Source organism: Lethenteron reissneri, chromosome 38 (genome assembly GCF_015708825.2).
Source record: "Lethenteron reissneri isolate LAM-NWPU_2019-01 chromosome 38, ASM1570882v1, whole genome shotgun sequence".
In the NCBI taxonomy this organism is placed as follows: Eukaryota; Metazoa; Chordata; class Hyperoartia; order Petromyzontiformes; family Petromyzontidae; genus Lethenteron; species Lethenteron reissneri.
The window spans coordinates 6,940,075-6,965,034 of record NC_083816.1 but is presented as its reverse complement, the minus strand read 5'-3'; the positions used below and the strand labels follow the sequence as shown (position 1 = coordinate 6,965,034).

Genomic DNA, 24,960 nt, shown 5'->3' with positions numbered 1-24,960 from the left:
GGTATATGTGTCTCGACACAGGGCATGTGTCAACGTTAAAAGTGCTATATTTTTCATTCGTACGTGGCCTCTAGCAGCCAATCACCACCGCGGTTGTCACTTGTTGCGCTTTGATTCGCGTGACCGTACCCAATTTGCCGACGGCAAAAAAAAATCACCTGCAACGAGTCCGATCTCGTCACAGGTCGGAAGCTAAGCAAGAGGTTGAGCCTGGACAGCGCTCGGAATGGGTGACCACCAACCACGTTGCTGAGAGAGAGCATTGCGGCAAAGTCCACCGTTTTTTTATTCTTGGTTCTTTCGGTAAAGTCACGTAGAAGGGAAGTAACAAAATAAAAAAAATAAAACATAATAAAATAAAAGCTTTCGTGACTGCAGGGATTCATCTTCTTGGTTATTTCGGTAAAGTCACGTAGAAGGGAAATAATAAAATAATAAAAATAAAACATAATAAAATACAATTCTCCCGACGTTTCGGCCACAACGCAAGCAGCCGTCCTCAGGTGAAGAACAGAGCTGTCGGAAAAACAGCGTCCTAATGGATGTCGTGAGAATTTTATTTTATTATGTTTTATTGTTATTATTTTATTATTTCCCTTCTACGTGACTTTACCGAAAGAACCAAGAAGATGAATCCCTGCAGTCACGAAAGCTTTAAATCGAAAAAGTCCACCGTTGTTGTGTCACTCAACTTCAACCAGCCCGCAGTGACCGGCGTGGTGAAGTATGGTGAAAATATCCCTTAATGTCTCACAAATGTATGCGGTGGGGGGCTCATCCAAGAGCGGATTGACACCTTGGCTGTGTGCGTGCAATTCAGACCTCTCTCTCTCTCCATATGTTGTTGTATCACGATAGATTGGTGCGTCTCGTGACATTTAAATGACACCACTATAGCATCAGAGAACAGCGCGTGGAAGGAGACATCACAGACCTACTTCTGAGATCAACTTGAAGTGAGCAAAACTCCTTGGCACATTTCTTTATTTCACACGAACCCCCACCATCACCAGAGCCCACACACCATGGGGAAAGTACTCGACGCACACGAACTACAATAAATCATTGCATAGAATTTTTAAGCAAAATCATTGCTTGAAACTTGCATGTTGAACTTCGTTCGCACCGTACGTAGCCCACCGTGCTAATCGCAGGTGCGGGGAAAGGACAACAAACATTTTTCTATTTCAACGTAGCCCATTTCCCCCCCAATAGATACAAGTGACGATATTAATCCTCCGGGAAGCGAGGATTCACGAGCACTTCATAGGTCACGCCGGTGACCAGCGGGTAAGACCCGCCGTGCCTCGGTTTGAGACAGGTCTTGGCTCCACGATCGACACATTTGGAGACGACTTCGTAAACAATTTAAAGTCTCCGCAGCCAACCCGCCTTCCTTCAAACAGCGAGGCTCCACGCGCAACCAACGTGAGGGAAGAGAGGAAGAGAGAGAGGAAGATTGTCACTCACGCATCGGTCCACACAGTCACAGTCGCTGCACACACAAGACACGAAACAGTCAGCAGCGTCATCTTAGGGCACGGCGAACATCGACAACATTCATCTTCAGACAGAGCAATTTTCAGAAATTGACCTTTGCCCCCCCGTAAACTTTTTATTCCACTCTCCGTCGTATCGACATCGTGCAACTCGATCAGCCAGTCTATATTTGACGTGCCTATATGGCCCTCGGCTGTGTAGGCATCGGTGCACATTTACAGCAGAACGGGGACGATGCAGGGTGTGGGGGAGCGGGGGAGAGAGCATCAGGGTTGAGATAAGTATAACCCGTAAAAACAAAGTTTTTCACTATAAATCCTTTATATGCGTGGCGGCTAGAGTCCTCTCGTCCTCTGGCTTGAGATGGCTGCCACCTATGGGTCAGATGGTTGTCTGCCAGTATTAAGCAATTGGTAATTAAACATTTAATTTGTTTTCCCTAAACAGTGTAAAATTTGGGAAAAATTTTTTCACGAACATTAATTGTCTCGCACAACGAGTCTGTGTGCAAAATGTCAGCTCGATTGGATCACGGGAAGTGGGTTAAAAAACGACCGAAAGATTTGCACGGTCGTAAGCAAGCAAGCAAGCACGCAAGCACGCAAGCAAGCAAGCGAACTTAATATAAAGGATTTAATAAGTATAACCCGTAAAAACCAAGTTTTTCACTATAAATCCTTTATATGCGTGGCAGCGAACTTAATATAAAGGATTTAAAAATATATTCGCCTGTGGAGGACGCAGGGATCGATCCCGCGACCTTAGGCATGGGAAGCGAGGGCGCTACCAACTGCGCTACTCCGCCACGGCCTGTGGAGGGGTTACGCTCTGGGCTCTTACACTCTGATGTTCAGCCAAAGCCATGAATGCGTTCTATTTGAATATATGTAAAATACATTTTTTTTGCCTAAAAAGTGTAACATTTTGGGAATTTTTTTTCACGAACAATAATTGTTTGGCACAACGAGTCTGTGTGGAAAATGTCAGCTCGATTGGATCACGGGAAGTGGGTTAAAAAACGACCGAAAGATTTGCACGGTCCTAAGCAAGCAAGCAAGCACGCAAGCAAGCAAGCGAACTTAATATAAAGGATTTAAAAAGGAGACCCGTCACGACCTGATGAGGCGTCCGTTCGGAACGACTCGCGGAGCATTGCACCAGCTTGCGTGTGCTCAAGAACGGCCCCTTGGAAGGAGGTCGTTTTTTAAAACCTTTAAGACAGTCTGCCTCAGCAGCTTCCCACCCCTCCCCCCCCCCCCCTTTCTTCCTCCTGATGACGATCGCTTGTGTTGTGATCGAAACGTCGAAGTGTTGTTTGTTTTATTTTGATGAATTTGAACCGATCTACGTGACTTTTACCGAAAGACCCAATGCATATGAATTCCTGCAGTCACGAAAGCTTTAAGTCAAGAGGTCATAGCTGTCAACCTTTATCAGTGCCCTGCCCTATTACAGACCAATTCAGACCTTGTTAGTCACCTCGTGCCCTTATAAATATCAACGTTCATCCTACAAAGTTCCATCACAAGGGAGATACACAAACAAATAGACAGTCACCACTAGTACACTCACCACTACATACCTGGCAACCCCGTATCAGTGTCTATCTTATTACAGACCAATTCAAACCTTATTGGTCACCTCGTGCCCTTATACATCTCAACGTTCATTCTTCAAAGTCCCATCGCAAGAGAGATACACAAACCATTTTTTAACTCAATTTCCCTGTACAAGAATACGGGTAAACCGTATGGGTTGACAGCACAGTCTTTGAGACCCCTTTCAATGTCTGCGGGTTTTTTTTCTTTAAAAGCCACTTTTCTTATTCAGCCACCAGGGTGCACTCTCTCATTCTCTCTCCCACACGCACCCACAACAGAGAAATGCCTATCCACGTGGCAGGGCAGATTCAAGGTTTCTCCAGCGCACTCCATCTGCGAGCTGGCTGGCTCGCTACCCCTTGCAGTGACCGGTTTAATCGCGGGCGGCTGAAACAGGATTTGGAGCCACCGTCTGAGTTGTGCCCACTCGGGAACGATAATCACTCGGTCTTGATTTGAAGCTTCAGTGACTGCAGGAATCCATACTTCCTGGTTCTTTCGGTAAAGTCACGTAGACATCATCATTCGGACAGCCACCCTCCGCTTCATCTGCCAGCCCAGCCAGGCAGAGTGCGGTTAAAACTCGAGCGAGCGTACATTTAGCAATCAGAGCACGTGGTTCTCAACGTTTTTCTACAATATATATATTATTAGACACTTTTATCATTATTTCATATTCTTGGGTCTGTCGGTAACGTCACGTAGATAGGTTCAAAGAAAGTAATCAAAGGTAAAAGAAAACTACGACGTTTCGATCGCAATGCAAGCAGTACGTGTTCAGGAAAATGAATTCCTGCAGTCACGAAAGCTTTAAGTCAAGATTTACACTTTTATTTAACTTGCCCTGTCGTCTGTTTATATTCTTTCAAATCTTTGACGCGCAATATCTTGGGATCTACGAAGCCGAACGAGCTGACATATTGTACACACAGTCTCTTGGTCGCCTCTCGCGTGACAAGTCAAGAATTCATTTAAAGAACCGATCCGGATCCTGCCCATCCTGTGCTTCTTCGTGTGTTTTTTTTACTTAAAATGTGATTGCACTGTCTCAAATATATTAGAATTATCCAGACAATAACACTAGTTTGATTACACTGGTCAACACACTTTTTCTGGCATAAGGTATTCCAACGGTTTTAAGGTAATTTTGGGGTGCTGATTCCATATCTGGCATCAGTTTTTGTCTATCACATCAGGTTTTTGAGATATCAAATATTGCATTTTCAATCAAAACTGCAGAAGAAAAATATTAAATAAATGTGCATATCTACATAAAATGATATTATAAACACACTATCCTAAAAATACATCACCATATTTTAACACTAAAGCAGTCACTGACTCGCAACAACTTGAAATCATAAGTGACAGAGTTAATTTCGGGTAAAACAAATGAAAATGGGGTGTGCCGATAGCATAAAATGAGATGTGATAGAGCAAATCTGAGATCAGATTTGGAATCAGCACCCTGAAATTAATCTAAAACAGCTGCAAAAGTCCAGGCCAGAAAAAAAAGTTTTTTTTTTGTTGACCAGTGTTATTGTCTGGATTGAGATCTTAGAATGAATATATACATATACAAATAATTTTAAAATATTAAAATAAAATAAATTGTGGTAAAAAAACACGTTTTTTCAATGCACACACTTTTATTTGTACTCAAAAGTAGAATTTTTTTTACCCCAGATTTAATAAAATGTGATGTGTTGAATAAAAGTGGGTGGCTTGCAAAAATAAAATTAAACACATCGAAAGGAAACCACCCACTTTCATTCAGCACATCAAATTTGATAAATTATGGGGGGGTCAAGATGATTTATTTCATACTTTTGAGTGAAAATAAAAGTGTTTGCATTTAAAAACATGTTTTGTTAACATATTTTTGGGCTAACTTACCACCTTGTTAAATTTTAACTAACTAACTAACTAAATCGTAAGACAACATTGTTTACAATCATTGAGTTTATACAGATCTTCTATATTGTTCTAGGCTACCACGTGGATTTAGATTGTATTGCTATTAATTTATATTGGCAGATTCAAACGCGATTATTCACCAATGATTCCCATGTATGATACAATTTCACACGTTTATAAATCACCCCACGTACACGCCTGGGACATTGCCAAGTTACCCCCCAGCGGACCCGTGTAACCACCGATTGAGAAGCACTGAATCGGAGAATGCGAGTCATTTGACCCTACTTCACCACGCTGGTCAATGCGGGTTGGTGACTAAGGTGAGGCTGAGGGACGGGAGGATGGGGGGAAGAGGGTAAGGGGGGGGGGGGGATTTGGGGGTTTGAAGATGACAAAACCTGATAGATCGTCTCCTGACTTTCTGTTTACTGTTCACATTTATTTGGGTACTCGTAAAAATTTACCCGTGCATGCAGGCACGCCCCCCCTCGCTGCCCCCCATGCAAGCGTGCATCTAAAGATAAAGATCCCCGTAGAGATAATGGAAGGTTGGGACAAGTGCTGTTAACGAGCACCTATGCGTACACACAAAAGGCAAAGATCCCCCATATATCCTTAACAGACTTTTGGGGGCAAGTGCTGTTAGCGGGCGGCACCTTAGAAGGCCGGCACGGTACACGAATGGGGAGGGTGGCCAACAACACGCCCGGCCGCCTTTGTCTCCCTAGTGACGATGTTTACACATAGAACCAGGTACTCATTTTGAGGCTGATTCGACCTAGCGGAGGCCCAGGACCGGTTCAGATAATCGTCACCGGTGTTGGCCGTGAGCGGGAATCGAACCTGGGTCGCCAGGTTCGTAGCGCAGCGCTGCTAACCGCTACACTACCGCTCCCCACGCGCGCGTGTGTGTGTTGTGCGTGTGCATGCATGTGTGTGTGCGCGTGTGTGTGCACGTGTGTGCGTGCGTGTGTGTGCGTGCGTGCGTGCGCGCGTGCGTGTGTGTGCGCGTGCGTGTGTGTTGTGTGTGTGTGCGTGTGTGCGTGTGTGTGCGTGTGTGTGTGCGCGTGTGTGCGTGCGTGTGTGCGCGCGTATGTGTGTGTGTGCGTGTGTATGTGTGCGCGTGTGTGTGCGTGTGTGTGTGAGTACGTGTGTGTGTGTGCGCGTCTGCGTGCGTGTGCATGTGTACGTGTGTGTGTTCGTGTGTGCGTGTGTGTACGTGCGTGTGCGTTCAGAGCGTCACGCCACCGCTTTTCCTCAGCGGAATGCAGCCGTCGATCTCCACGCGCTCCGGCCACCCCTGGTACTTGTTGGTTTCCTCGTTGTTCTTCGTGTGCTGCAAAAGGCACGAGGGAAGGGGAAGGATCAAGAACAAACTCGCGAGTTTACTTTCAAACACGAGGAGACACGAGGCGTGCGTGCGCCTGGCACAACAAAAATCATCGATATTCTTGGTTCTTTCGGTAAAGTCACGTAGAAGAGAAATAATAAAATAATACAAATATAAAACAATACAAATTCTCACGACGTTTCGACTGCAACACAAGCAATCATCATCAGGTGTGAAATCCACAGCAAGAAAATTTGTAAAAAGTGAAAAAAATCGTAGATATGAACCGAACTCATTTTATTTTGATAATTGTTTTTTTACCCTTCTATCTGGCAACAAAACTGACACCTTTTTTACAAGGAGTCATGTTTGCATAGACCACAATACCTGCAGTCATAATGCGAACAAAAAACATAACTCTGATAATGTATGCACTGTCCTTGAAGTTGATTGGTCCACACCCGAGACAGCTTTCCTTAGAGCCTAGTCTCACAAGGTGTTGGACCAGATGACGCCAAAAGGCGCACAACTCAAAGACAATGCACCATCAGAGTATGAGAGCTCCGGGGTAAGCATTTACACCATTTTACCAGGTAAAGCCCACTGAGCTACACAGCCACTTTTCAGAAGCGGCCTGGCGATCGCAAATGATTAGCGCGACGAAGCAGCTTATCTCGCGACAAAAAAAGACTTCTAAATGCAAAGCCGGATGTGAACCCAGGATCTCATCGGCGGTGCTTAGGCTCGGCGCTCTGCCCTCTGAGCCACCTGGTCTCCTCTTCAGTGCGACAATTCTTTCATCGGTCATCATTGCAGCAGCAGCAGCAGCAACGGCGGAGGCGGCTTTTGACTGGCCATCGAACACCGCACCGCGCGCTTTCACATGCTCTTCTGCGGCCGTCTGGAAACGCTCCTCCTTCCGCTAGCAGGAAGCCACTGGAGGCTGTGAACTTTAAAATCGTCTAGATCAGGGGTGGGGAACCTTTTATCTGCCAAAAGCCATTTGGATATTTATAACGTCATTCGCGGGCCATACAAAATGATCAACTTAAAAATGAGCCCGTTGTTATATTTGGTCAAACATTTAATTAACTCTCCCCTAACGCGATGGCTGGAACTGCTTCTCTTTGGCGAGGCGTGGGGTGATGTTGGCTGGTATTGATGATGTTGCTACTCGCAACTGCTTTTCCAGGTTTGCTCCTAGATGTATTGACTTTCGAGTCCCGCCTGCGGTTGCCTTGGCAGGGCCACACCTAATGATTTTGCTGGCCTCATACGGCCCGCGGGCCGGCCGTTCCCCACCCCTGGTCTGGATTGACAAACTCATTTCTTTAGAACCGATTTTTTGTGGTTAGTTTGTTGTCCTTCCCGCCCCTCGATGAGCGCGGTTGGCTACGTGTGGTGCGAAAGAAGTTCAAAGTGCACGTGCAGCTAACGTAAAAACAACGCGTCGATAAAAATAGAAAAAAAGAACCCCACCCCGAACTTACCGCTTCGAACAGAGAGCTGTTCGCATTGCCTTTCGTGCCCACGAAGACCCACGTGTCCCGGTAGGCGACGTTCTTTATAAAGCGGCTTCCCATCGCGGCCAACATGTTGCGAGCTTCTTCGTTCAGTCTGCAGGGGACACAGAGACCCGCCCAGCACGATGGCAGACGTTGGGTTTATAAACCAGGGCTGGTCCACAAAGGCCAGGGAAACATCGGGGTTATTTCATGTGTTTCAACACACAGGGCTCTCTGCGAGTCTTTGGGTCACCGTGTGTCTATGGGTGTCTGTGTGAGTCTACCGATGTCTATATAAGTCTCCGGGCTTTATATGGGTTGGGTCTCCGTGAGTCTATGTGTATCTGTGTGTCTATGGCTCTCTGTGTGATTCTAAGGGGTTTCTATACGAATCTATGGGTCTTTCTATGAGTGAGTAGTGTATATGGGTCTCTGTGTGAGTCTATGGGTCTCAATACGAGTTTATGAGTCTTTCTGTGAGTGAGTAGCGTATATGGGTCTTTATGCCAGTCTAAGGGGGGGAACATGCGAGTCTACGGGCGCTATATGAGTATTTGAAGTCTCTATGAGTCTGTCTCTATATTAGTTTTAGTTTTTAGTTTACTTTCATTTATTTGGTAAAGCCCTGTGAGCCATTCGGCTCTTGAATCGGGTGCAACCGCAACAGACAAAAAACAAAAACATGAACAAGAAAACATCTAAAGTGACTATGTGACTAAGTGTTAGCAGAAAATCCGAGAAATATTGCAAAAAAAGCACCGTACACCAACGCTGTGCGCAAAAATCCCAGTGGGATCAGCCTGCGGGTCTCTCTATGAGTCTACGTGTCTCTATGTGAGTACATGGGTCTGTGTCTGAATCTGGACGTACTAAATGGATGGCCCCGTACGTACGTACACACACGCACACACACGCGCACAACGTACGCTTAACTTTCTTTCGCAACGTGCGCCGTGCCACCCGTGCCAACCAGGGGCTGCTGATCGGAGGCGCGTCTTAAGCGCGGCTCGCTAGAAACCTATCGAGGATGAACCAGTTCAACGCGAGTGCTACCTATCGCACGCCCAACAAAACCGGCACAACCCCAGAGTACTGAACAAAGCATTCCTGAGTTATTTTAAGACGAGCTAAAGTCCAGTTTCTCCGAAGGCCCACGACTGCTCTCCACCCACAGAGTCAGGGCCGGTGCTGGAGTTGCAAACACTTCCGGATTTGGCCTGGACGGTTGGCAACCCCAATCGGTGGGCCCGTGCGTGCAGGCGATTGCGCAATACAATTCTGCTGCCCCCCCCCACCACCCGGTCACCCCCACGCCCCCCCCCTCCACCACCTCCTCCCGTGAATGAACGGCAGGGACCACGCGCTTTGCCTTCGTTCAGCAGATTGGGGGGGGGGGGGCACAGCAGCCTCGGTCCCCTGTTGCCAACTGCACCCACCGATGCTCGCGTTTAGCTGTCATGCACCTTGAATAATTGACGCCTAATGCCGAGGGTACCGTGGCTGCCGTTCCCTACCTTGCCGCCGCCGCCCCCCACCCTAGGATCCCCGCGCCGTCTGCGTCACGGGGGGACGTTAAAGATCCCGTGACGTCATCTGCAAGCGTTAGGCCAATCGCGTGCCGGTGTCACAATCCAAATTTGCCACATTTGAATAAAAGTTACACCGGCAGATTAACTGCGATTGGGATTGCAGGGACTCGTCTACTTATGAACGAGGTCTGTTCGTAAGTCGATTTGTTCGTAGGTCCAACTTTACTCCTGTCGATTCCAAACACGTTGTTACGGCATGCATACTGACCACGAGGAATAACTTTACAAGTTGTATAATGTCCTGTAGATGCCACTGGTTCTTCATGTTCTGTAGATGTAGATTCCACTGGTTCTTCACGTTCTGCAGATGTAGATGCCACTGGTTCTTCATGTTCTGCAGATGTAGATGCCACTGGTTCTTCATGTTCTGCAGATGTAGATGCCACTGGTTCTTCACGTTCTGCAGATGTAGATGCCACTGCTTCTTCACGTTCTGCAGATGTAGATGCCACTGGTTTTTCATGTTCTGCAGATGTAGATGCCACTGCTTCTTCACGTTCTGCAGATGTAGATGCCACTGGTTCTTTATGTTCTGCAGATGTAGATGCCACTGGTTCTTCACGTTCTGCAGATGTAGATGCCACTGGTTTTTCATGTTCTGCAGATGTAGATGCCACTGCTTCTTCACGTTCTGCAGATGTAGATGCCACTGGTTCTTCATGTTCTGTAGATGTAGATTCCACTGGTTCTTCACGTTCTGCAGATGTAGATGCCACTGGTTCTTCATGTTCTGCAGATGTAGATGCCACTGGTTCTTCATGTTCTGCAGATGTAGATGCCACTGGTTCTTCACGTTCTGCAGATGTAGATGCCACTGCTTCTTCACGTTCTGCAGATGTAGATGCCACTGGTTTTTCATGTTCTGCAGATGTAGATGCCACTGCTTCTTCACGTTCTGCAGATGTAGATGCCACTGGTTCTTTATGTTCTGCAGATGTAGATGCCACTGGTTCTTCACGTTCTGCAGATGTAGATGCCACTGGTTTTTCATGTTCTGCAGATGTAGATGCCACTGCTTCTTCACGTTCTGCAGATGTAGATGCCACTGGTTCTTCATGTTCTGCAGATGTAGATGCCACTGGTTCTTCATGTTCTGCAGATGTAGATGCCACTGGTTCTTCACGTTCTGCAGATGTAGATGCCACTGGTTCTTCACGTTCTGCAGATGTAGATGCCACTGGTTCTTCACGTTCTGCAGATGTAGATGCCACTGGTTCTTCACGTTCTGCAGATGTAGATGCCACTGCTTCTTCACGTTCTGCAGATGTAGATGCCACTGGTTCTTCACGTTCTGCAGATGTAGATGCCACTGGTTCTTCACGTTCTGCAGATGTAGATGCCACCACCGCCGTCTATTGCGCGGCAGTTGAACTTACGACTCTCGGTCCGAACAGGCAACTGGACATCGGGACAGGTTTGTTCGTATCTCTGAAAGTTCCCAAGTCAAACGTTCGTAAGTAGAGGAGTCCCTGTATACACACAGCAGCAATCACTGCTTCCTCGTGGCAGACCAAAGCCCCAAGGTCATCACTCTTACAAAGTAGACTATAATCCTGGTCTCTTGAGTTCTCGCCTGGCCAAACAAAATAAACTTTAAACTCTGCGGCATTGAGCCCTGGGTGTGTACACAACTTGTTGGCCAAGGGACTTACTTGGAGGCTGGTTCATCAAACGAAGCAATCAGCAGCAAGGAGCCATCCGTTACGATCTTCAGGAGGTTGATGAGTTCTGTGATATCTGAAATAAAGAGCGACAACCGCCGAAACGTCAATGTTAAGCCGGTGGGTTGGAGGTTTGTAGGCTTCTCACCTGTTACGCGAATTCGTGTCACCTTCAACACCACCGATGGCCATCGTCTAGGTGAAAATGGCCGTCTTTCTACTGGGCATCTGTGGAAAAGAGCTTCGTAGCTCATCGGATTCCTCGATTATAAGTAAATGTTCTGATTCTCAAACGCATATTCTGATTCTCAATCGAGATGATGGTCAGGACAGCTGAAATCCTGAAAACAGGACCTTGCATAGGTCAAAAAACGTTCCCACAAAGCCCTCTCGTGGCTAGCAGACGTAGGCATTTAGCTTCTGAACATATTGGCACGCGCAAGAAAGAATCCCTGTGAATGTTGGACCATCGTTAGCGCAACGTTGGGATGGAATGTTTGCTTTCTGTGTTATACAAAGTTCCACTGAAGCGGGTATAACTAAACTACATCCGAGATCCCTTCAAGTGGCTTCTCTGATCCACACGGAGGCGAGCGGGAAGTGTTCACCCCGTACAAATTGTTCTCAGGTCCGTGGTGATTCACAGTCACGTGTCTGCGCGTTGGACAGCTACTTTTCGGGTAGTTGGTGTCCGTCATTGGTGGTCTGGGCTGAGACCACCACGAACCCGCCACGCTTGAGAACGCGGTGCAATCACGGGAAGGATTGCAACCATGGGATCTGAGCGCAGGCCATCGCGTATCCGCAAGCAGAGGCCATCGCGTGTGCCGGCGTCGTGGTCCACATTTGTCCCAGATTCCAAAACAATCTCTCAAATGAATCAATTCGCATTATACATTGGAAAGTATCACCCCCCCCCCCCCCCCCTGTTTATTGGAGGTCAAAGATCTGGGCAATTGTTGGCCGCACCGGTTCTGACCGCCTTCAAGGCGCTTGTCTACAGTTATCCCAGAGCCTCCCCGTTCCTGAAACTGCGCTCGTAAACAACATTTCGTACGAAGCCGTGACGGTCGTTCGTGCGATTCGCGCGAACCGTGGCCGGAGGTTGAATCGCACGTCACGTTACATCGCAGCGGTGGCAGCCCGGCACTCTGAACCTTCGGGTCGCATTGATCCCTCATCGCCACTGCAAAACACCCTCAGCATCAATTCAAAGTGGCACCCAAATGTGTGGGACGAACCCTGGCAAAGCCATTGCAATCTCAGCCGACGAGATAGGCACGTTCTCAATTAGATAAAACAAGGTTCTTCGATGATGTTTTTTTCGTTTGTTACACCAACGAGCTATTAATGTTGTAGCAGTTTTGACATTCTGCTACAACATGGACCGTGTGGTCCACAGTTTGGGTGTGCTTGAGCACAGCCGTCCCGTGGCCTGTCTCTTAATTCTCCACTCATGAAGGAGACGCGCGCATTGACCTTCTGACCTTCTGATGCGTTTGATGGTCACACCGGCTACGACGTGGGCATGCAACTGCGATGTAGGCATGTATCCGTGCACACAAATGCATGTATTGAAGCGCGTGGGCAGGCCAAACTTACCACCTTCGAACGTGTCAAACACTTCCGTGTGTATCACAGCGCCTGTTGCTCCTGTGCAACGAGAGGAATTGTTTTTAAAGTTCAAAATGAGACGTGCAATTGGTTTGAACGCGACAGCAACGTGGTAGCCGCAGCACGCCAAAGTGGAAGGGGCAGCAGAGTAGAGGATGCAATGCGCGGGGAGAAGAGAGAGGAACGGGAGAGGGAAATGAGGCCGGGGTGGAAGTCGCCTCCCCCAAGACGACAAAGAGGAGGGCACGGGCTCGTGATGAGCAGCAGCTGAGAGAGGAGGAGGAGGAGAAAGCTGCGTGCAGAACGAGAGAGAGCGAGAGAGAGAGCGAGAGCGAGCGAGAGAGCGAGCGAGAGAGCGAGCGAGCGTGCGAGAGAGCGAGCGAGAGAGTGAACGAGAGAGTGAGCGAGAGGTGGGGCTTTACATAAAGCAGAGTTTAAAAATGTAAATTTAATTAAAAAAAAAATTACGAAATGATGAACGAAGCAAAGTGCTGAATACACCGAGCATCTTCTTGTTTCCACTGATCGTAAAAAAAGGAGCAGGGAAAAAGGAGGAGGGAGAGAGGAGGAGTAGGGGCGCTGGTGCTGGAAGGGGAGGATGGAGAGATGGAATGATGTCGGGAGCTAGAGGGTGGTGGTGATGAGAGGCGAGGGATGAAGAGAGGGAGGGAGGGAGAAGGTAAGAAGGAGCGAGCGAGAAGTGAGGTGCATGGGGAAGCAGTGTCTGTTTTCAGAATCAGAAAATGTATTTGTACTGGAGGAATCCGATGAGCTATGAAGCTCTTTTTCACGGATGTCCCGTAGGGGCGAGTAATAACGTCACAACGATAAACAAAATATAAAAACACGATAGGAGTGCAAAGTAGAGGGAAGGTAAACAAATCACTTAAAAATAGAAACAATTAAAACTAAACTATTTTTTTTTCTTACCAGGTAAAGCCCACTGAGCTATTAGCTTATTTTTCATGAGCGACCTTGCCACAAATGATAGCTCAACCAAGTGGCTTATCACGTGGGAGTTTATAGCAGCCAAATATGCGCCAGGGTCAGGATCGAAACGCATGTCCAGGGGGTAGTCACGCAGAAGTCACGTGACTTATCGGGAGGCTTGAGCTCGACAGATATGTTTTAGTCCTCTTAAATTCTCAAACGCAATTAGTTCAACACGTAAATTCATCGTTACTTTCATCATCAAACAATTTATTTATAACATTTTATTTATGAGCAGAGGCGAGCCTGCTGGGACCTTATGTATATTTTTTCAACATAGATCTGGGCTAAAAACAATAAAGTACAACGATTGTAACCGTTATTACAATTTACAAATGGTCATGGTGCAGCCCTGCAATTCCTTGCTCATCCCACTGCTGGTGGAAGAGCCTCCACTAGAGGGAGCTCTAGAGAGCCCCTTCTACAGGAATTTTGGCCTACTCTTCCACACTGGCTGTACGTGTGAGTGCCCACACTTTACCCCACCACGTGTGATTTATCGATCCACTAATTGTGGCGAACCCACGTGCACTGATGTGTGGTCAGAGGCGGTGGCAGTCGGGGGATTAAGAAACTTGCACCATTGTCTCAACTGCCAGCGCCAGGAGATGGAATCAAACCGGCGACCTCTGAAATTCTGTAAAGAATGATTAAACTATGGTTTATTTTAACAGGGTAATGCCCACTGAGCTATATAGATATTTTTCAGATGTGACCTGGCCACAGATGATAGCGCAACGAAAGTGGCTTATTATGTAAAAATTTTGAGCAGATAAATATAACAAGCGGATGTTGATTCTACAATGTGGAGGGATAAACCGGAAACCCAGAGAAATTTCACGCGAACACGGGGATAACATGCTATATAGGCGGCACGTTCGGGCTTGAACCCACGACCTCCTGCATACCAGGCGAGGTGGTTAACATCTCCTAGCCACCGTGGTGCCTTCAAGTACAGCGAGTTGATGGTGTCATCATATTCACTTTTTTTTTACGAATTTGGCTAAATGTCCGCGCTGAGAGTTTATATATCCATTTGGCTGCCGTGTGACAAGTTTAAATCCCACGTGTAGAGATAAGCAAAACAAACCTCTCTTTTAATAACATTGTGACTGTAAAAATATATATAATTGGTGACGTTTCGGGCAATGGCCCTTCTTCATGACGCGTGGAGATAAACGCAAGGTGATTTTAAGAGATTTTCATAAGTATTTCTGTGAAAATGTATTGGGCTATTGGGAGATTTCCGAATGGATTCTTTGTCACGTAACAATGACGCTAATAGGGCACCAGGAAAAAAATGCAGGGGGTGGGGGTGAATTAGTTTTTGTCACACATTGAAAATATAACAGTAAGCATGAAAATAAACAAATACGGCCACTTACCATTCACAACAGCAACGTTTAAGTCCAAGCCCCACATTGTATAAGTTGCCATCCATAACTCTGCACACAGGGCAAAACAATATTCGGTCATCTTCTTTGTTCTTTCGGTAAAGTCACATGAATCCCTGCAGTCACGAAAGCTTTAAATCGAAATTTAATATTCGGTCAGTCGATATAAGCACAGCACCCCGGTGGTTGTCATGTTGAACACACAGTCGAGCTCAATTTAACACGTAGGCTTTCGCGACTAATATTATTCATAATATAGGTTTTTGGGTCAGATCGTGTTATTTATAAATGTGTCGTAACCCTCCACCACCCGACACGACCAAACAGTAAAAAATGTGTCACGTTTTTCAAAGGACAAAATAATTCACTTCTTTAGCCCACCGGTGTGTGCTGAAGAGAGAATCAACAGCATTTTGGAATTTGAGTAGCCCGACGTTTCGCTGATAATTACAATCAGCTTCATCGGGCAAGAATGGTGAAGCTCTCCTGTTGCTTCCGGTCTTAAATAGAGCAGCATCAGGGTGACGTCATCATTTAATTCAATTCAATCTGGTGCAGTGATTCGAGGCAAAGAGGGGGAGGGTATTGTAATTATATAGATTGGTAATCATTCAATTGTTATTCACTGGTATTTGTTTCCCTTATAAGGAATTGTAATTGTATTCATTTAATAATACGCTCTCCGGCACGTCGTCCGACGTTCCGCTCCTCGTTCTGGGAGCTTCTATAGGAACCGAATCGCGGTCGGTGCACACGGAGCGAAAACGTCAGACTCCGTCACAGAAAACGACGCACTCGTGCGCGGACGCGCTTACCACGGCCACCACCACATCCACCCCCCGCAGACCAACCATCGCGGAGAGAGCCGCTGCGGCCGCACGGGAGACCGAGTCCCTACGCGGCGGCACGACTCACATTCGATCCTCGATGCAAATGTGGGGCCCGATGAAGGTGTTCTCTCCGCTCGCCATCCTGAACGCCAGGTGGCCTGGCGGGCACGCCTCGGCTCTCCCGCACTTGCCCTTCGTCGTCGCCGCTGCACGCAACGGCAACCGGGAGCACGGATATGGCGGTCGCGTTAAGTTAATTTACCACAATGCGATGTGATGATGTCAGAGTCTCGTAACGTTTGTTTTTACTGTACGTCACAATTGTATTGTACGGTGTTTGTGCTACGCTGTACTTCCAGCACAAATTAAGGTTACTTGAGAATCAGTTTTAATTACCAGCGGCTAAAACCCAGATTCGAACTCAGGGTCTTAGCGGTGCAGACTCAATGCTCTGACCCTTGTGCCACCCACCCAGCCACCCACCCAGCCACCCACCCAGCCACCCACCCAGCCACTCACCCAGCCACCCAACCAGCCACCCACTCAGCCACCCACCCACCCACCAAGCCACCCACCCAGCCACCCACCCACCCGGCCACAAATCCACCCAGACTCCCATCCACCCAACCATCCATTTACACATCCACCCAGACACCCATCCATATAGCCACCCAGCCACACACCCACACAGCCACACATCCACACAGCCACCCAGCCATACATCCACACAGCCACCCAGCCACACATCCACACATCCAGCCACCCACCCATCCACCCAGCCACCTTCCCATGTGATGTGTTCATGAGGAGCTTATCAGTCACACGTACGAACCTGCCACTGTGAAGGTAGCTTTCACTTTTTCTGCAGGCCACACACAAAAGAGAAATAAGAAATGTCGATTAACGTTCTAAAGGCTACATCATAAAAAAAAATGTCCATGATACATGATGCATTCAAGTTTGTGTGTAAAAGTAGAATGGTTGGTTGTGTACATTACGAAAGAAGTTCAACATCCTCACGTACATATACAATTTATGAAAATGAACGCCACATGATTTACTCGCGTTACATCTGAGTTAATGGTGTGAACAAAACCGTAAAAGTCAGCAAAAACAACCTCGAAGCAAAACAAAAGTGCCGGTAATATAAAATATATAATTATTGTTCAATGAAATCACAATCCATATCGCCCCCACCCCCCATTTCACCTTAAATCGTTGGGGAGGGGGGGCTGGGGGGGGGCGAGGATTGGGGGCAAAGGGGGGGTGAGTGGGGGGGGGTGTCAGGTAATCGTTACACGAATTGGTTCTGGTTCGGCACGGCGACCGGCCAATGGAAAACCACCCCCATGAGTGTCAGTACGTACGCATGTACTGCACGTATGTTGAACTTCTTTCGCACCGTACGTGATCAACCCGCGCCACTCGGAGGTGTCTCGTGCTGCATGGCTCGGATGTGCCCGTGGAAAAACGGGCGTGCGTGTCTCTTGTCGCGAAAGGACCCCTGGAGTCTTACCTTTGGAGAAGACGTCCCAAAGCCTCTGTTCCAGTTTGAGCTCTATCGTGCTGTTCACCCAGTAAACGCCGACGATAAATAAGACTCCGATCACCGACCCTTTGAAGATTACTGCCACCGAGAGAGGGCATAACAAAATTACTGAGAGCAATATTTTTTTTTATGGGATGCCGCTGTTTACGTACATATGTACGTTGAACGTGTTTCGTACGTAGCCAACCGTGCTCATCGAAGCTGCGGGGTAAGGACGAAAAGAAAACGAATATGGTGCACAGTGCACCGGACTTATAATCCAGAGGTCACTGGTTTGATATGATTTCCCGGCGTGGCAGTTGAAACGGTAGTGCAAGTTTATTTAAAGCCCCTATGCCCCCCCCCCCAACCCCGCATCCGCACTATCTTGCATCCATTACGATGTTGTGTGGATGCACCGATGTCGGATCGGCGTGTTGGTGATTACAAGCCCGTGACGTCTCGCGGCCTCCCATCGTTTTTATTGAGCTGATCTGGCCCGTGCCTTCCAATCATTCCGGCCCAGGTGCCCGCATCATCACAACCAACTTGGGCATTCAAGTCACCCAACAACAAAATGACTCGCGCCCGAGGGGCCACTTGAGCCAGCCCCCCGAAGAAAGCCCACGCAGAACATGGTTAGAGAACATACAACATCCAAACTCCACACAGAGACGGGAGAGATAGAGAGAGGGAATCGAACCCAGGCACTTGTCGCTATGATGCATAATCATTATGCAACCACCACCACCACCGCCACCACCACCACCGCCGCCACCACCACCGCCACCGCCACCACCGCCACCGCCACCACCGCCACTGCCACCACCGCCACCACCGCCACCACCACCACCGCCGCCACCGCCGCCACCGCCACCACCACCACCGCCACTACCGCCACTGCCACCGCCACCACTGCCACCACCACCACAGCCACCACCACCACCGCCGCCACCGCCGCCACCGCCACCACCGCCGCCACCGCCACCACCGCCACCACCACCACCGCCACTACCGCCACCACCACCGCGCCAAACTCGTTGCACGTGGGCATGTCAGTTACCGTCGCCTCTCATCGTCGCTGCTCGGGCGTGCCGCGTGGACGCTTTGTGACGAGCACGATGTCGGACTTCGCCGCACTTGAGGACACACTGCAAGACGAAAACGGCAAAAGTTACCATTCGGCGTGAAATAAAGTGCCTTGCGTTGCTATGAAATATCCTGCCATGTCCCCCCCACCGCCCCCCCCCCCCCACCAGCATTCTGCCTGTGATTCACTAGACCAAGATCCCCTAATGGACGTTTGGGGCAAGTGCTGTTAGCGAGCACCTGTGAAGGTCAGCGGGGCACAATATAGGGGGGTGGGTGGCCAGCACAATACCTGTCCGTCTTTGTCTCCTCAGCGTGTACACACCGTAACAGGTACTGATTTGAGGCTGAGTCGACCTAGGTGAGACCCAGGGCCGGTTCAAATAATCGTAGTCTGCTCGTGTTCATGACCTCGCCTTCGATTAACACGATGTAAAAGAAGTTCAACATATACATACGTACACACTCAAAGACACACAAAGGTCGCCCGTATATAATTAAATAGACTGTTGGTGCAAGTGCTATGAGCAATCAAAACATTGGCATCATGCCAATGCATCTATGTTGAATTTCATTTGCACCGTACGTAGCCAACCGTGCTAATCGGGAGCGCGGGGGAAGGACAAGAAAACTAAACACACAAAACAAAGCAGTTCAGAAGAAATTCGTTTTCAATCGAGATGGACGCGTCTCCGTGGGGAGTACAGCAACGGCGTCCACGTGCAGTGTACACACAATGTCTTTTGTCAATCCACTGCTGAATGACGATGGCTCCGCGTCGCGCCGTGCCTTGGGATTGTATGAGCAGACATCAGAAAAGGACGGGAAGGGCTTGTGGTGAGGTGAGGTGTGGTGGGTCAAGGGAGGCGAGGTTGGTGAGGTGTGGATGGTGAGGTGAGGTGAGGTTGGTGAGGTGAGGTTGGTGAGGTTGGTGAGGTTGGTGAGGTGAGGTTGGTGAGGTTGGTGAGGTGTGGTGTGGTGAGGTGTGGTGGGTCAAGTGAGGCGAGGGGTAGTTGGTGAGGCGAGGTTGGTGAGGTGAGGTTGGTGAGGTGAGGTTGGTGAGGTTGGTGAGGTGAGGTTGGTGAGGTTGGTGAGGTTGGTGAGGTGAGGTTGGTGAGGTTGGTTAGATTGGTGAGGTGAGGTTGGCGAGGTTGGTGTGGTTGGTGAGGTGAGGTTGGTGAGGTTGGTGAGGTTGGTGAGGTTGGTGAGGTGAGATTGGTGAGGTTGGTGAGGTGAGGTTGGTGAGGTTGGTGAGGTTGGTGAGGTGACGTTGGTGAGGTTGGTGAGGTTGGTGAGGTGAGGTTGGTGAGGTTGGTGAGGTGAGGTTGGTGAGGTTGGTGTGGTTGGTGAGGTGAGATTGGTGAGGTTGGTGAGGTGAGGTTGGTGAGGTTGGTGAGGTGAGGTTGGTGAGGTTGGTGAGGTGAGGTTGGTGAGGTTGGTGAGGTTGGTGAGGTGAGATTGGTGAGGTTGGTGAGGTGAGGTTGGTGAGGTTGGTGAGGTGAGGTTGGTGAGGTTGGTGAGGTGAGGTTGGTGAGGTTGGTGAGGTTGGTGAGGTTGGTGAGGTGAGATTGGTGAGGTTGGTGAGGTGAGGTTGGTGAGATTGGTGAGGTTAGTGAGGTTGGTGAGGTGAGGTTGGTGAGGTTGGTGAGGTTGGTGAGGTGAGGTTGGTGAGGTTGGTGAGGTGAGGTTGGTGAGGTGAGGTTGGTGAGGTTGGTGTGGTTGGTGAGGTTGGTGAGGTTGGTGTGGTTGGTGAGGTGAGGTTGGTGAGGTTGGTGAGGTGAGGTTGGTGAGGTTGGTGTGGTTGGTGAGGTGAGGTTGGTGAGGTTGGTGAGGTGAGGTTGGTGAGGTTGGTTAGGTTGGTGAGGTTGGTGAGGTGAGGTTGGTGAGGTTGGTGAGGTTGGTGAGGTGAGGTTGGTGAGGTTGGTTAGGTTGGTGAGGTTGGTGTGGTTGGTGAGGTGAGGTTGGTGAGGTTGGTGAGGTTGGTGAGGTTGGTGAGGTGAGGTTGATGAGGTGAGTTTGGTGAGGTTGGTGAGGTTTCGGTGAGGTTGGTGAGGCGAGATGAGACCTCTCCGGAGGTCTGCGTCACGTGCCCTACATACGAGTGGAGGGAGACCTTTTGCCCTCGAATAAGTCCAACGTGTCAAGCTGAACGAAACGCATTCACGATCGTCAAGGGGACGCACTCGGCCATCGCATCCTGCTCCGTGAAGCCATATCGGTTGCACAGTCAACATCCAAAATGTCACTCAAAAAAAGTCCACAGAGGGTCACCTGCCCTCCGTCTCCATCCTGCTCGCATCCGTCACCCGTCACAAACTTCCTCCTGATTATCCAGCGTGGCCCAAAAGTCGCGACACGTATTGGCTATCTCGTTGATTTTAACACTGGCATTAAAACATTTAAATCGCGTAATTTTTTAAGTTAACATTTTATTTCATATTCATCATTACTATTTCTTTGCTCTTCTTGGTTCTTTCGGTAAAGTCACGTAGAATGGAAATAATAAAAATAAAACATAATAAAATAATTCTCACTGAATTATTTTATTTACCGAAAGAACCAATAAGATGAATCCCTGCAGTCACGAAAGCTTTAAATCGAAATTTATTTATTTGCTGCTAGCCAAACCACCCCGTCGTGTGCCGTGCCGGCCTTCATAGGTCCTGGCTACCAGCACTTGCCCCCAAAAGTGTGTTCAGGTTATACGGGGGATCTTTACCTTTGTTACGTCGAAGAATTGTGAGAGAGATGGTGGCCATGTTTACACACCGCACCAGCCACTAGTTTGAAGCCGAGTCGACCTAGGGGAGCCCCAGCACCGGTTAAGATAATCGAACTCGGGTCGCCGGGTTCGAAGCGCAGCGCGCTAGCCACTGCACCACCGCTCCCCTTTGTGCTGTAGCAGTCCACCCAGGCACCTGATTCACACGAACCGATTGCATCGCTCCATCTCCCTGCGTCGACTGTCCTCTCGGATGCATTTCCATTCCTTGGCTGCCACTCCCTGACCACCCTTCACCGTCTCCACACAACGTGTCTTGGCCCATGCCCCACTCACTTTCCTCAATAGTTTGGATGACGCAATTAACCCACACGTGTTCCCCAAACCCGCGAGTTCCTCTCTCTCTCTCTGCCTCGCAGAGTCATTTGTATCGTGAATTTAAAAAAAAAACACCCCGCTGTGGTCTGCGGTCCTTCAACGGAGGGACAGCAATACGACACGAACTCTCTCTGTGTCTCTCTGCTGAAGCTCTCTCTTAGTAGCCAGAAGACCTCGGACATTGGCATCGAGCTCGTGAACAACTCGCTGCTGCCATCGAACGCAAGAGTTCGGGTGGTGTAACGCCACGCATACGTTTGCTGCCTGCTTCTGAGCACACTTTCATGTCTTTATTTCCCATTAAGCCCAATTGCGTTTCTTCTAAGGCACGTCAAAGCGAGTAGTAAGCGTTCACTGAAAACCTCCTTAAGGCACACTGTGGTATTATTAATATCCGTCGACCTTTTAAAAATCAAGTCACGTGCTATTATTAATAACACCAATGCAGTCTCTCTCGTGCGCCTATGGAGTGGATCAATGGGGAATAATCATAATGTGAACTGCTGGCCATCAATAAAAACAAAGACTCAACATATTCGTGAATATAACACACTGTGGGCATTAAATATGTAATATATATAAAAGGCAACGTTTCAGGCAACCGGCCTTCTTCATAGCACACGACTAGCGGTAGATACCGATGCAGTCTACCAGCTGGCAACCAACGCGGTTGAGTGGCTCAAGAACCCAGACGTCGATTCCGAACTTTTGTTGCCGTGAACAAAGCGCGAGTTTCCCACTCCTGCAACACGCCAAAGGCAAGAAGGATGATAATTGCACACCAATTCGCTGGCATCGTGCTGCAGCTGCTGAGCTGCTCGACTCTATAAATTTTAAATATGAAACTTGTCGATTGCACACGGGAAAACACATACCTGTCCCGTGAGATCGATGAGACTATTTAGAGATGGACTGAAAAGATCCGAAAGATCATTAGACCCCCTTTGCCAGTACCAAAATATAAGACTAGGGTTTTTTCATCCTTTTTTCTGGCAACAAAACGTAAACATTTTTACAAGGAATCATGTCTGCATTAACACCAATACTTGTGGTCAGAATGCAAACAAAAAACACACTGATAATATATGCATTGTCCTTGAAACTGTATTGGTCCACACCAGAGAAAGCTTTCTTTTGAGCCTCGTCTCAAACGTTTTGTTGCCATAAAAAAAGAGGAAAACCCCTAATCTTATAGTTTGGTACTGGCAAAGGAGGTCCCATTATGTAACTGCTCACCCCGAGCTCTCATTACTCTGAAAGCTGTCTCTGGTGTGGACCAATCAGTTTAAAAGACAATGCACATATTACCGGTGAGTTTTTTGTTTGCATTCTGACCACAAATATTGTGGTTAATGCAGACATGATTCCTTGTAAAAAGGTTTCCGTTTTTTTTGCCAGAAAAAAGGGGAAAACCCTTAATCTTAGATCTAAAACAGTCAAGTGGCCTTCGTTCAGCTTATACGTGACTATAAGGCGCTCCGGAAAGTAAGACGCACCTCAAACTTTGTACCATGTGCGAATAAAGTTGTACAAAATCTGGGTCGCACACACAAACATACCGGATTATAAGACGCAGCTCAATAGAGTTGGAGACATCTGGGTCACACACCCACGAACACACCGGATTATAAGACGCAGCTCAATAGAGTTGGATACATCTGGGTCACACACCCACGAACACACCGGATTATAAGACGCAGCTCAAAAAAGTTGGGGACATCTGGTCACACACACGCACCTACCGGATTATAAGACGCAGCTCAATGACGTTGTACAAATCTGGGTCACACACCCACGAACATACCGGATTATAAGACGCAGCTTAATAAAGTTGGGGACATCTGGTCACACACACGAACCTACCGGCTTAAAAGACGCAGCTCAATGAAGTACAAACTGGTCACACACGCATCTACCGGATTATAAGACGCACCTAAATAACAGTAACACATTAGTTAAAAAAAAGTGTTTATCAAAAAATAAATTTAAAAGCGCGTTGAGCAATTACGCAGCAGTACTACGGCCACGTGAGAGGCAGTCTTATAATTTTGTTGTTATTTTTATTTTACCAGGTAAGGCCCACTGACCTACATAGCTCTTCATTTTCAGAAGCGACCTGGCCACAAATGATAGCTCAACGAAGTGGCTTATCACGTGGAAATGTATCGCAGGGGTCCGGCAACCAACACAACACGAAGAGCGACGTTTTTTTTTATTTGGTAAAAAGCCCCTAAATATTTCAAGAGCCGCATTGCACTGTGGTGAAGACGAGCCACGAAGCGGTCCTTAAAGGGTCGCATGCGGCTGGGGAGTCGCAGGTCTGTCGACCCACTGCTCTAAACGCGTTTTTGTAAACCAGAGGACCCGGAGAAAATTCCACGCGACCACGGGGAGAGAGAGAGACACGCAAACTCCAAATATACAACAGGCGTCAGGGTCGGGATCGAACGCACGACTTCCTGTATACCAGGCGAGGTGGTTAACATTTCGCCACCGTAGCGCCCAAGGTCATACGGCTAAGAAAGAGCGAGAGAGTCGTGTAGGAGCAAGTAACACACACGGGGGTTGTGGCGAGGAAGTGAAGAACCAAAAGCAGCAGCAGGATAAAAAAAAAACATAAAAAACCGATGCGAGTTTTGAGACGTGCCTTGAAGACATCAAGAACAGCCGCTCGGTCAGGGAGAAGACGCGTGGGGGGTAAGGGGGAGTTGCATTGACACGGGGCGGGGGAGCCTCGAGGCGAGCACGGACGCACGGGCAACCCCGTGCGAGTCGGAAGACGCGTCGCGTCTTCAGGGACGCAGAGAAACGATGCCTTGATCCGAGGTTGCGAGATTATGAGCGAGGGTGCGATAGGACACGCGTACAGGTCGGCGCGAGATCGCTCTTAATGAGTTGTACAAAGTCTGGTGACACACACAAGACAAAGACAAAGATCCCCCGTATAGCCTTAACAGACTGTAGGGGCAAGTGTTGTTAGCGAGCACCTATGAAGGCCGGAACGGTACACGATGGGGTGGGTGACCAGCACCACGCCCGACCGCCTTTGTCTCCCCAGCGGCGATGTATACACACCGCACCAGGTACTCATTTGAGGATGAGTCGACCTAGGGGAGGCCCGGGACCGGTTCAGATAATCGTCACTGTTGTTGGCCGTGAGTGGGAATCGAACCCGGGTCGCCAGGTTCATAGCGCAGCGCGCTAACCGCTACACTACCGCTCCCCACAGGTGACACACACACACACACCAAGATCCACACGTACGTACCTACCGGAATATAAGACGCGCCTCCCCAAAGTTTGCTCGAA

At 48.5% G+C, this 24,960-nt stretch overlaps 1 pseudogene; it reads right to left on the bottom strand.

Moving 5' to 3' along the window:
* Positions 1-978: 978 nt before the first annotated feature.
* On the bottom strand, positions 979-24,960 carry LOC133351699 (protein FAM3C-like; annotated as a pseudogene).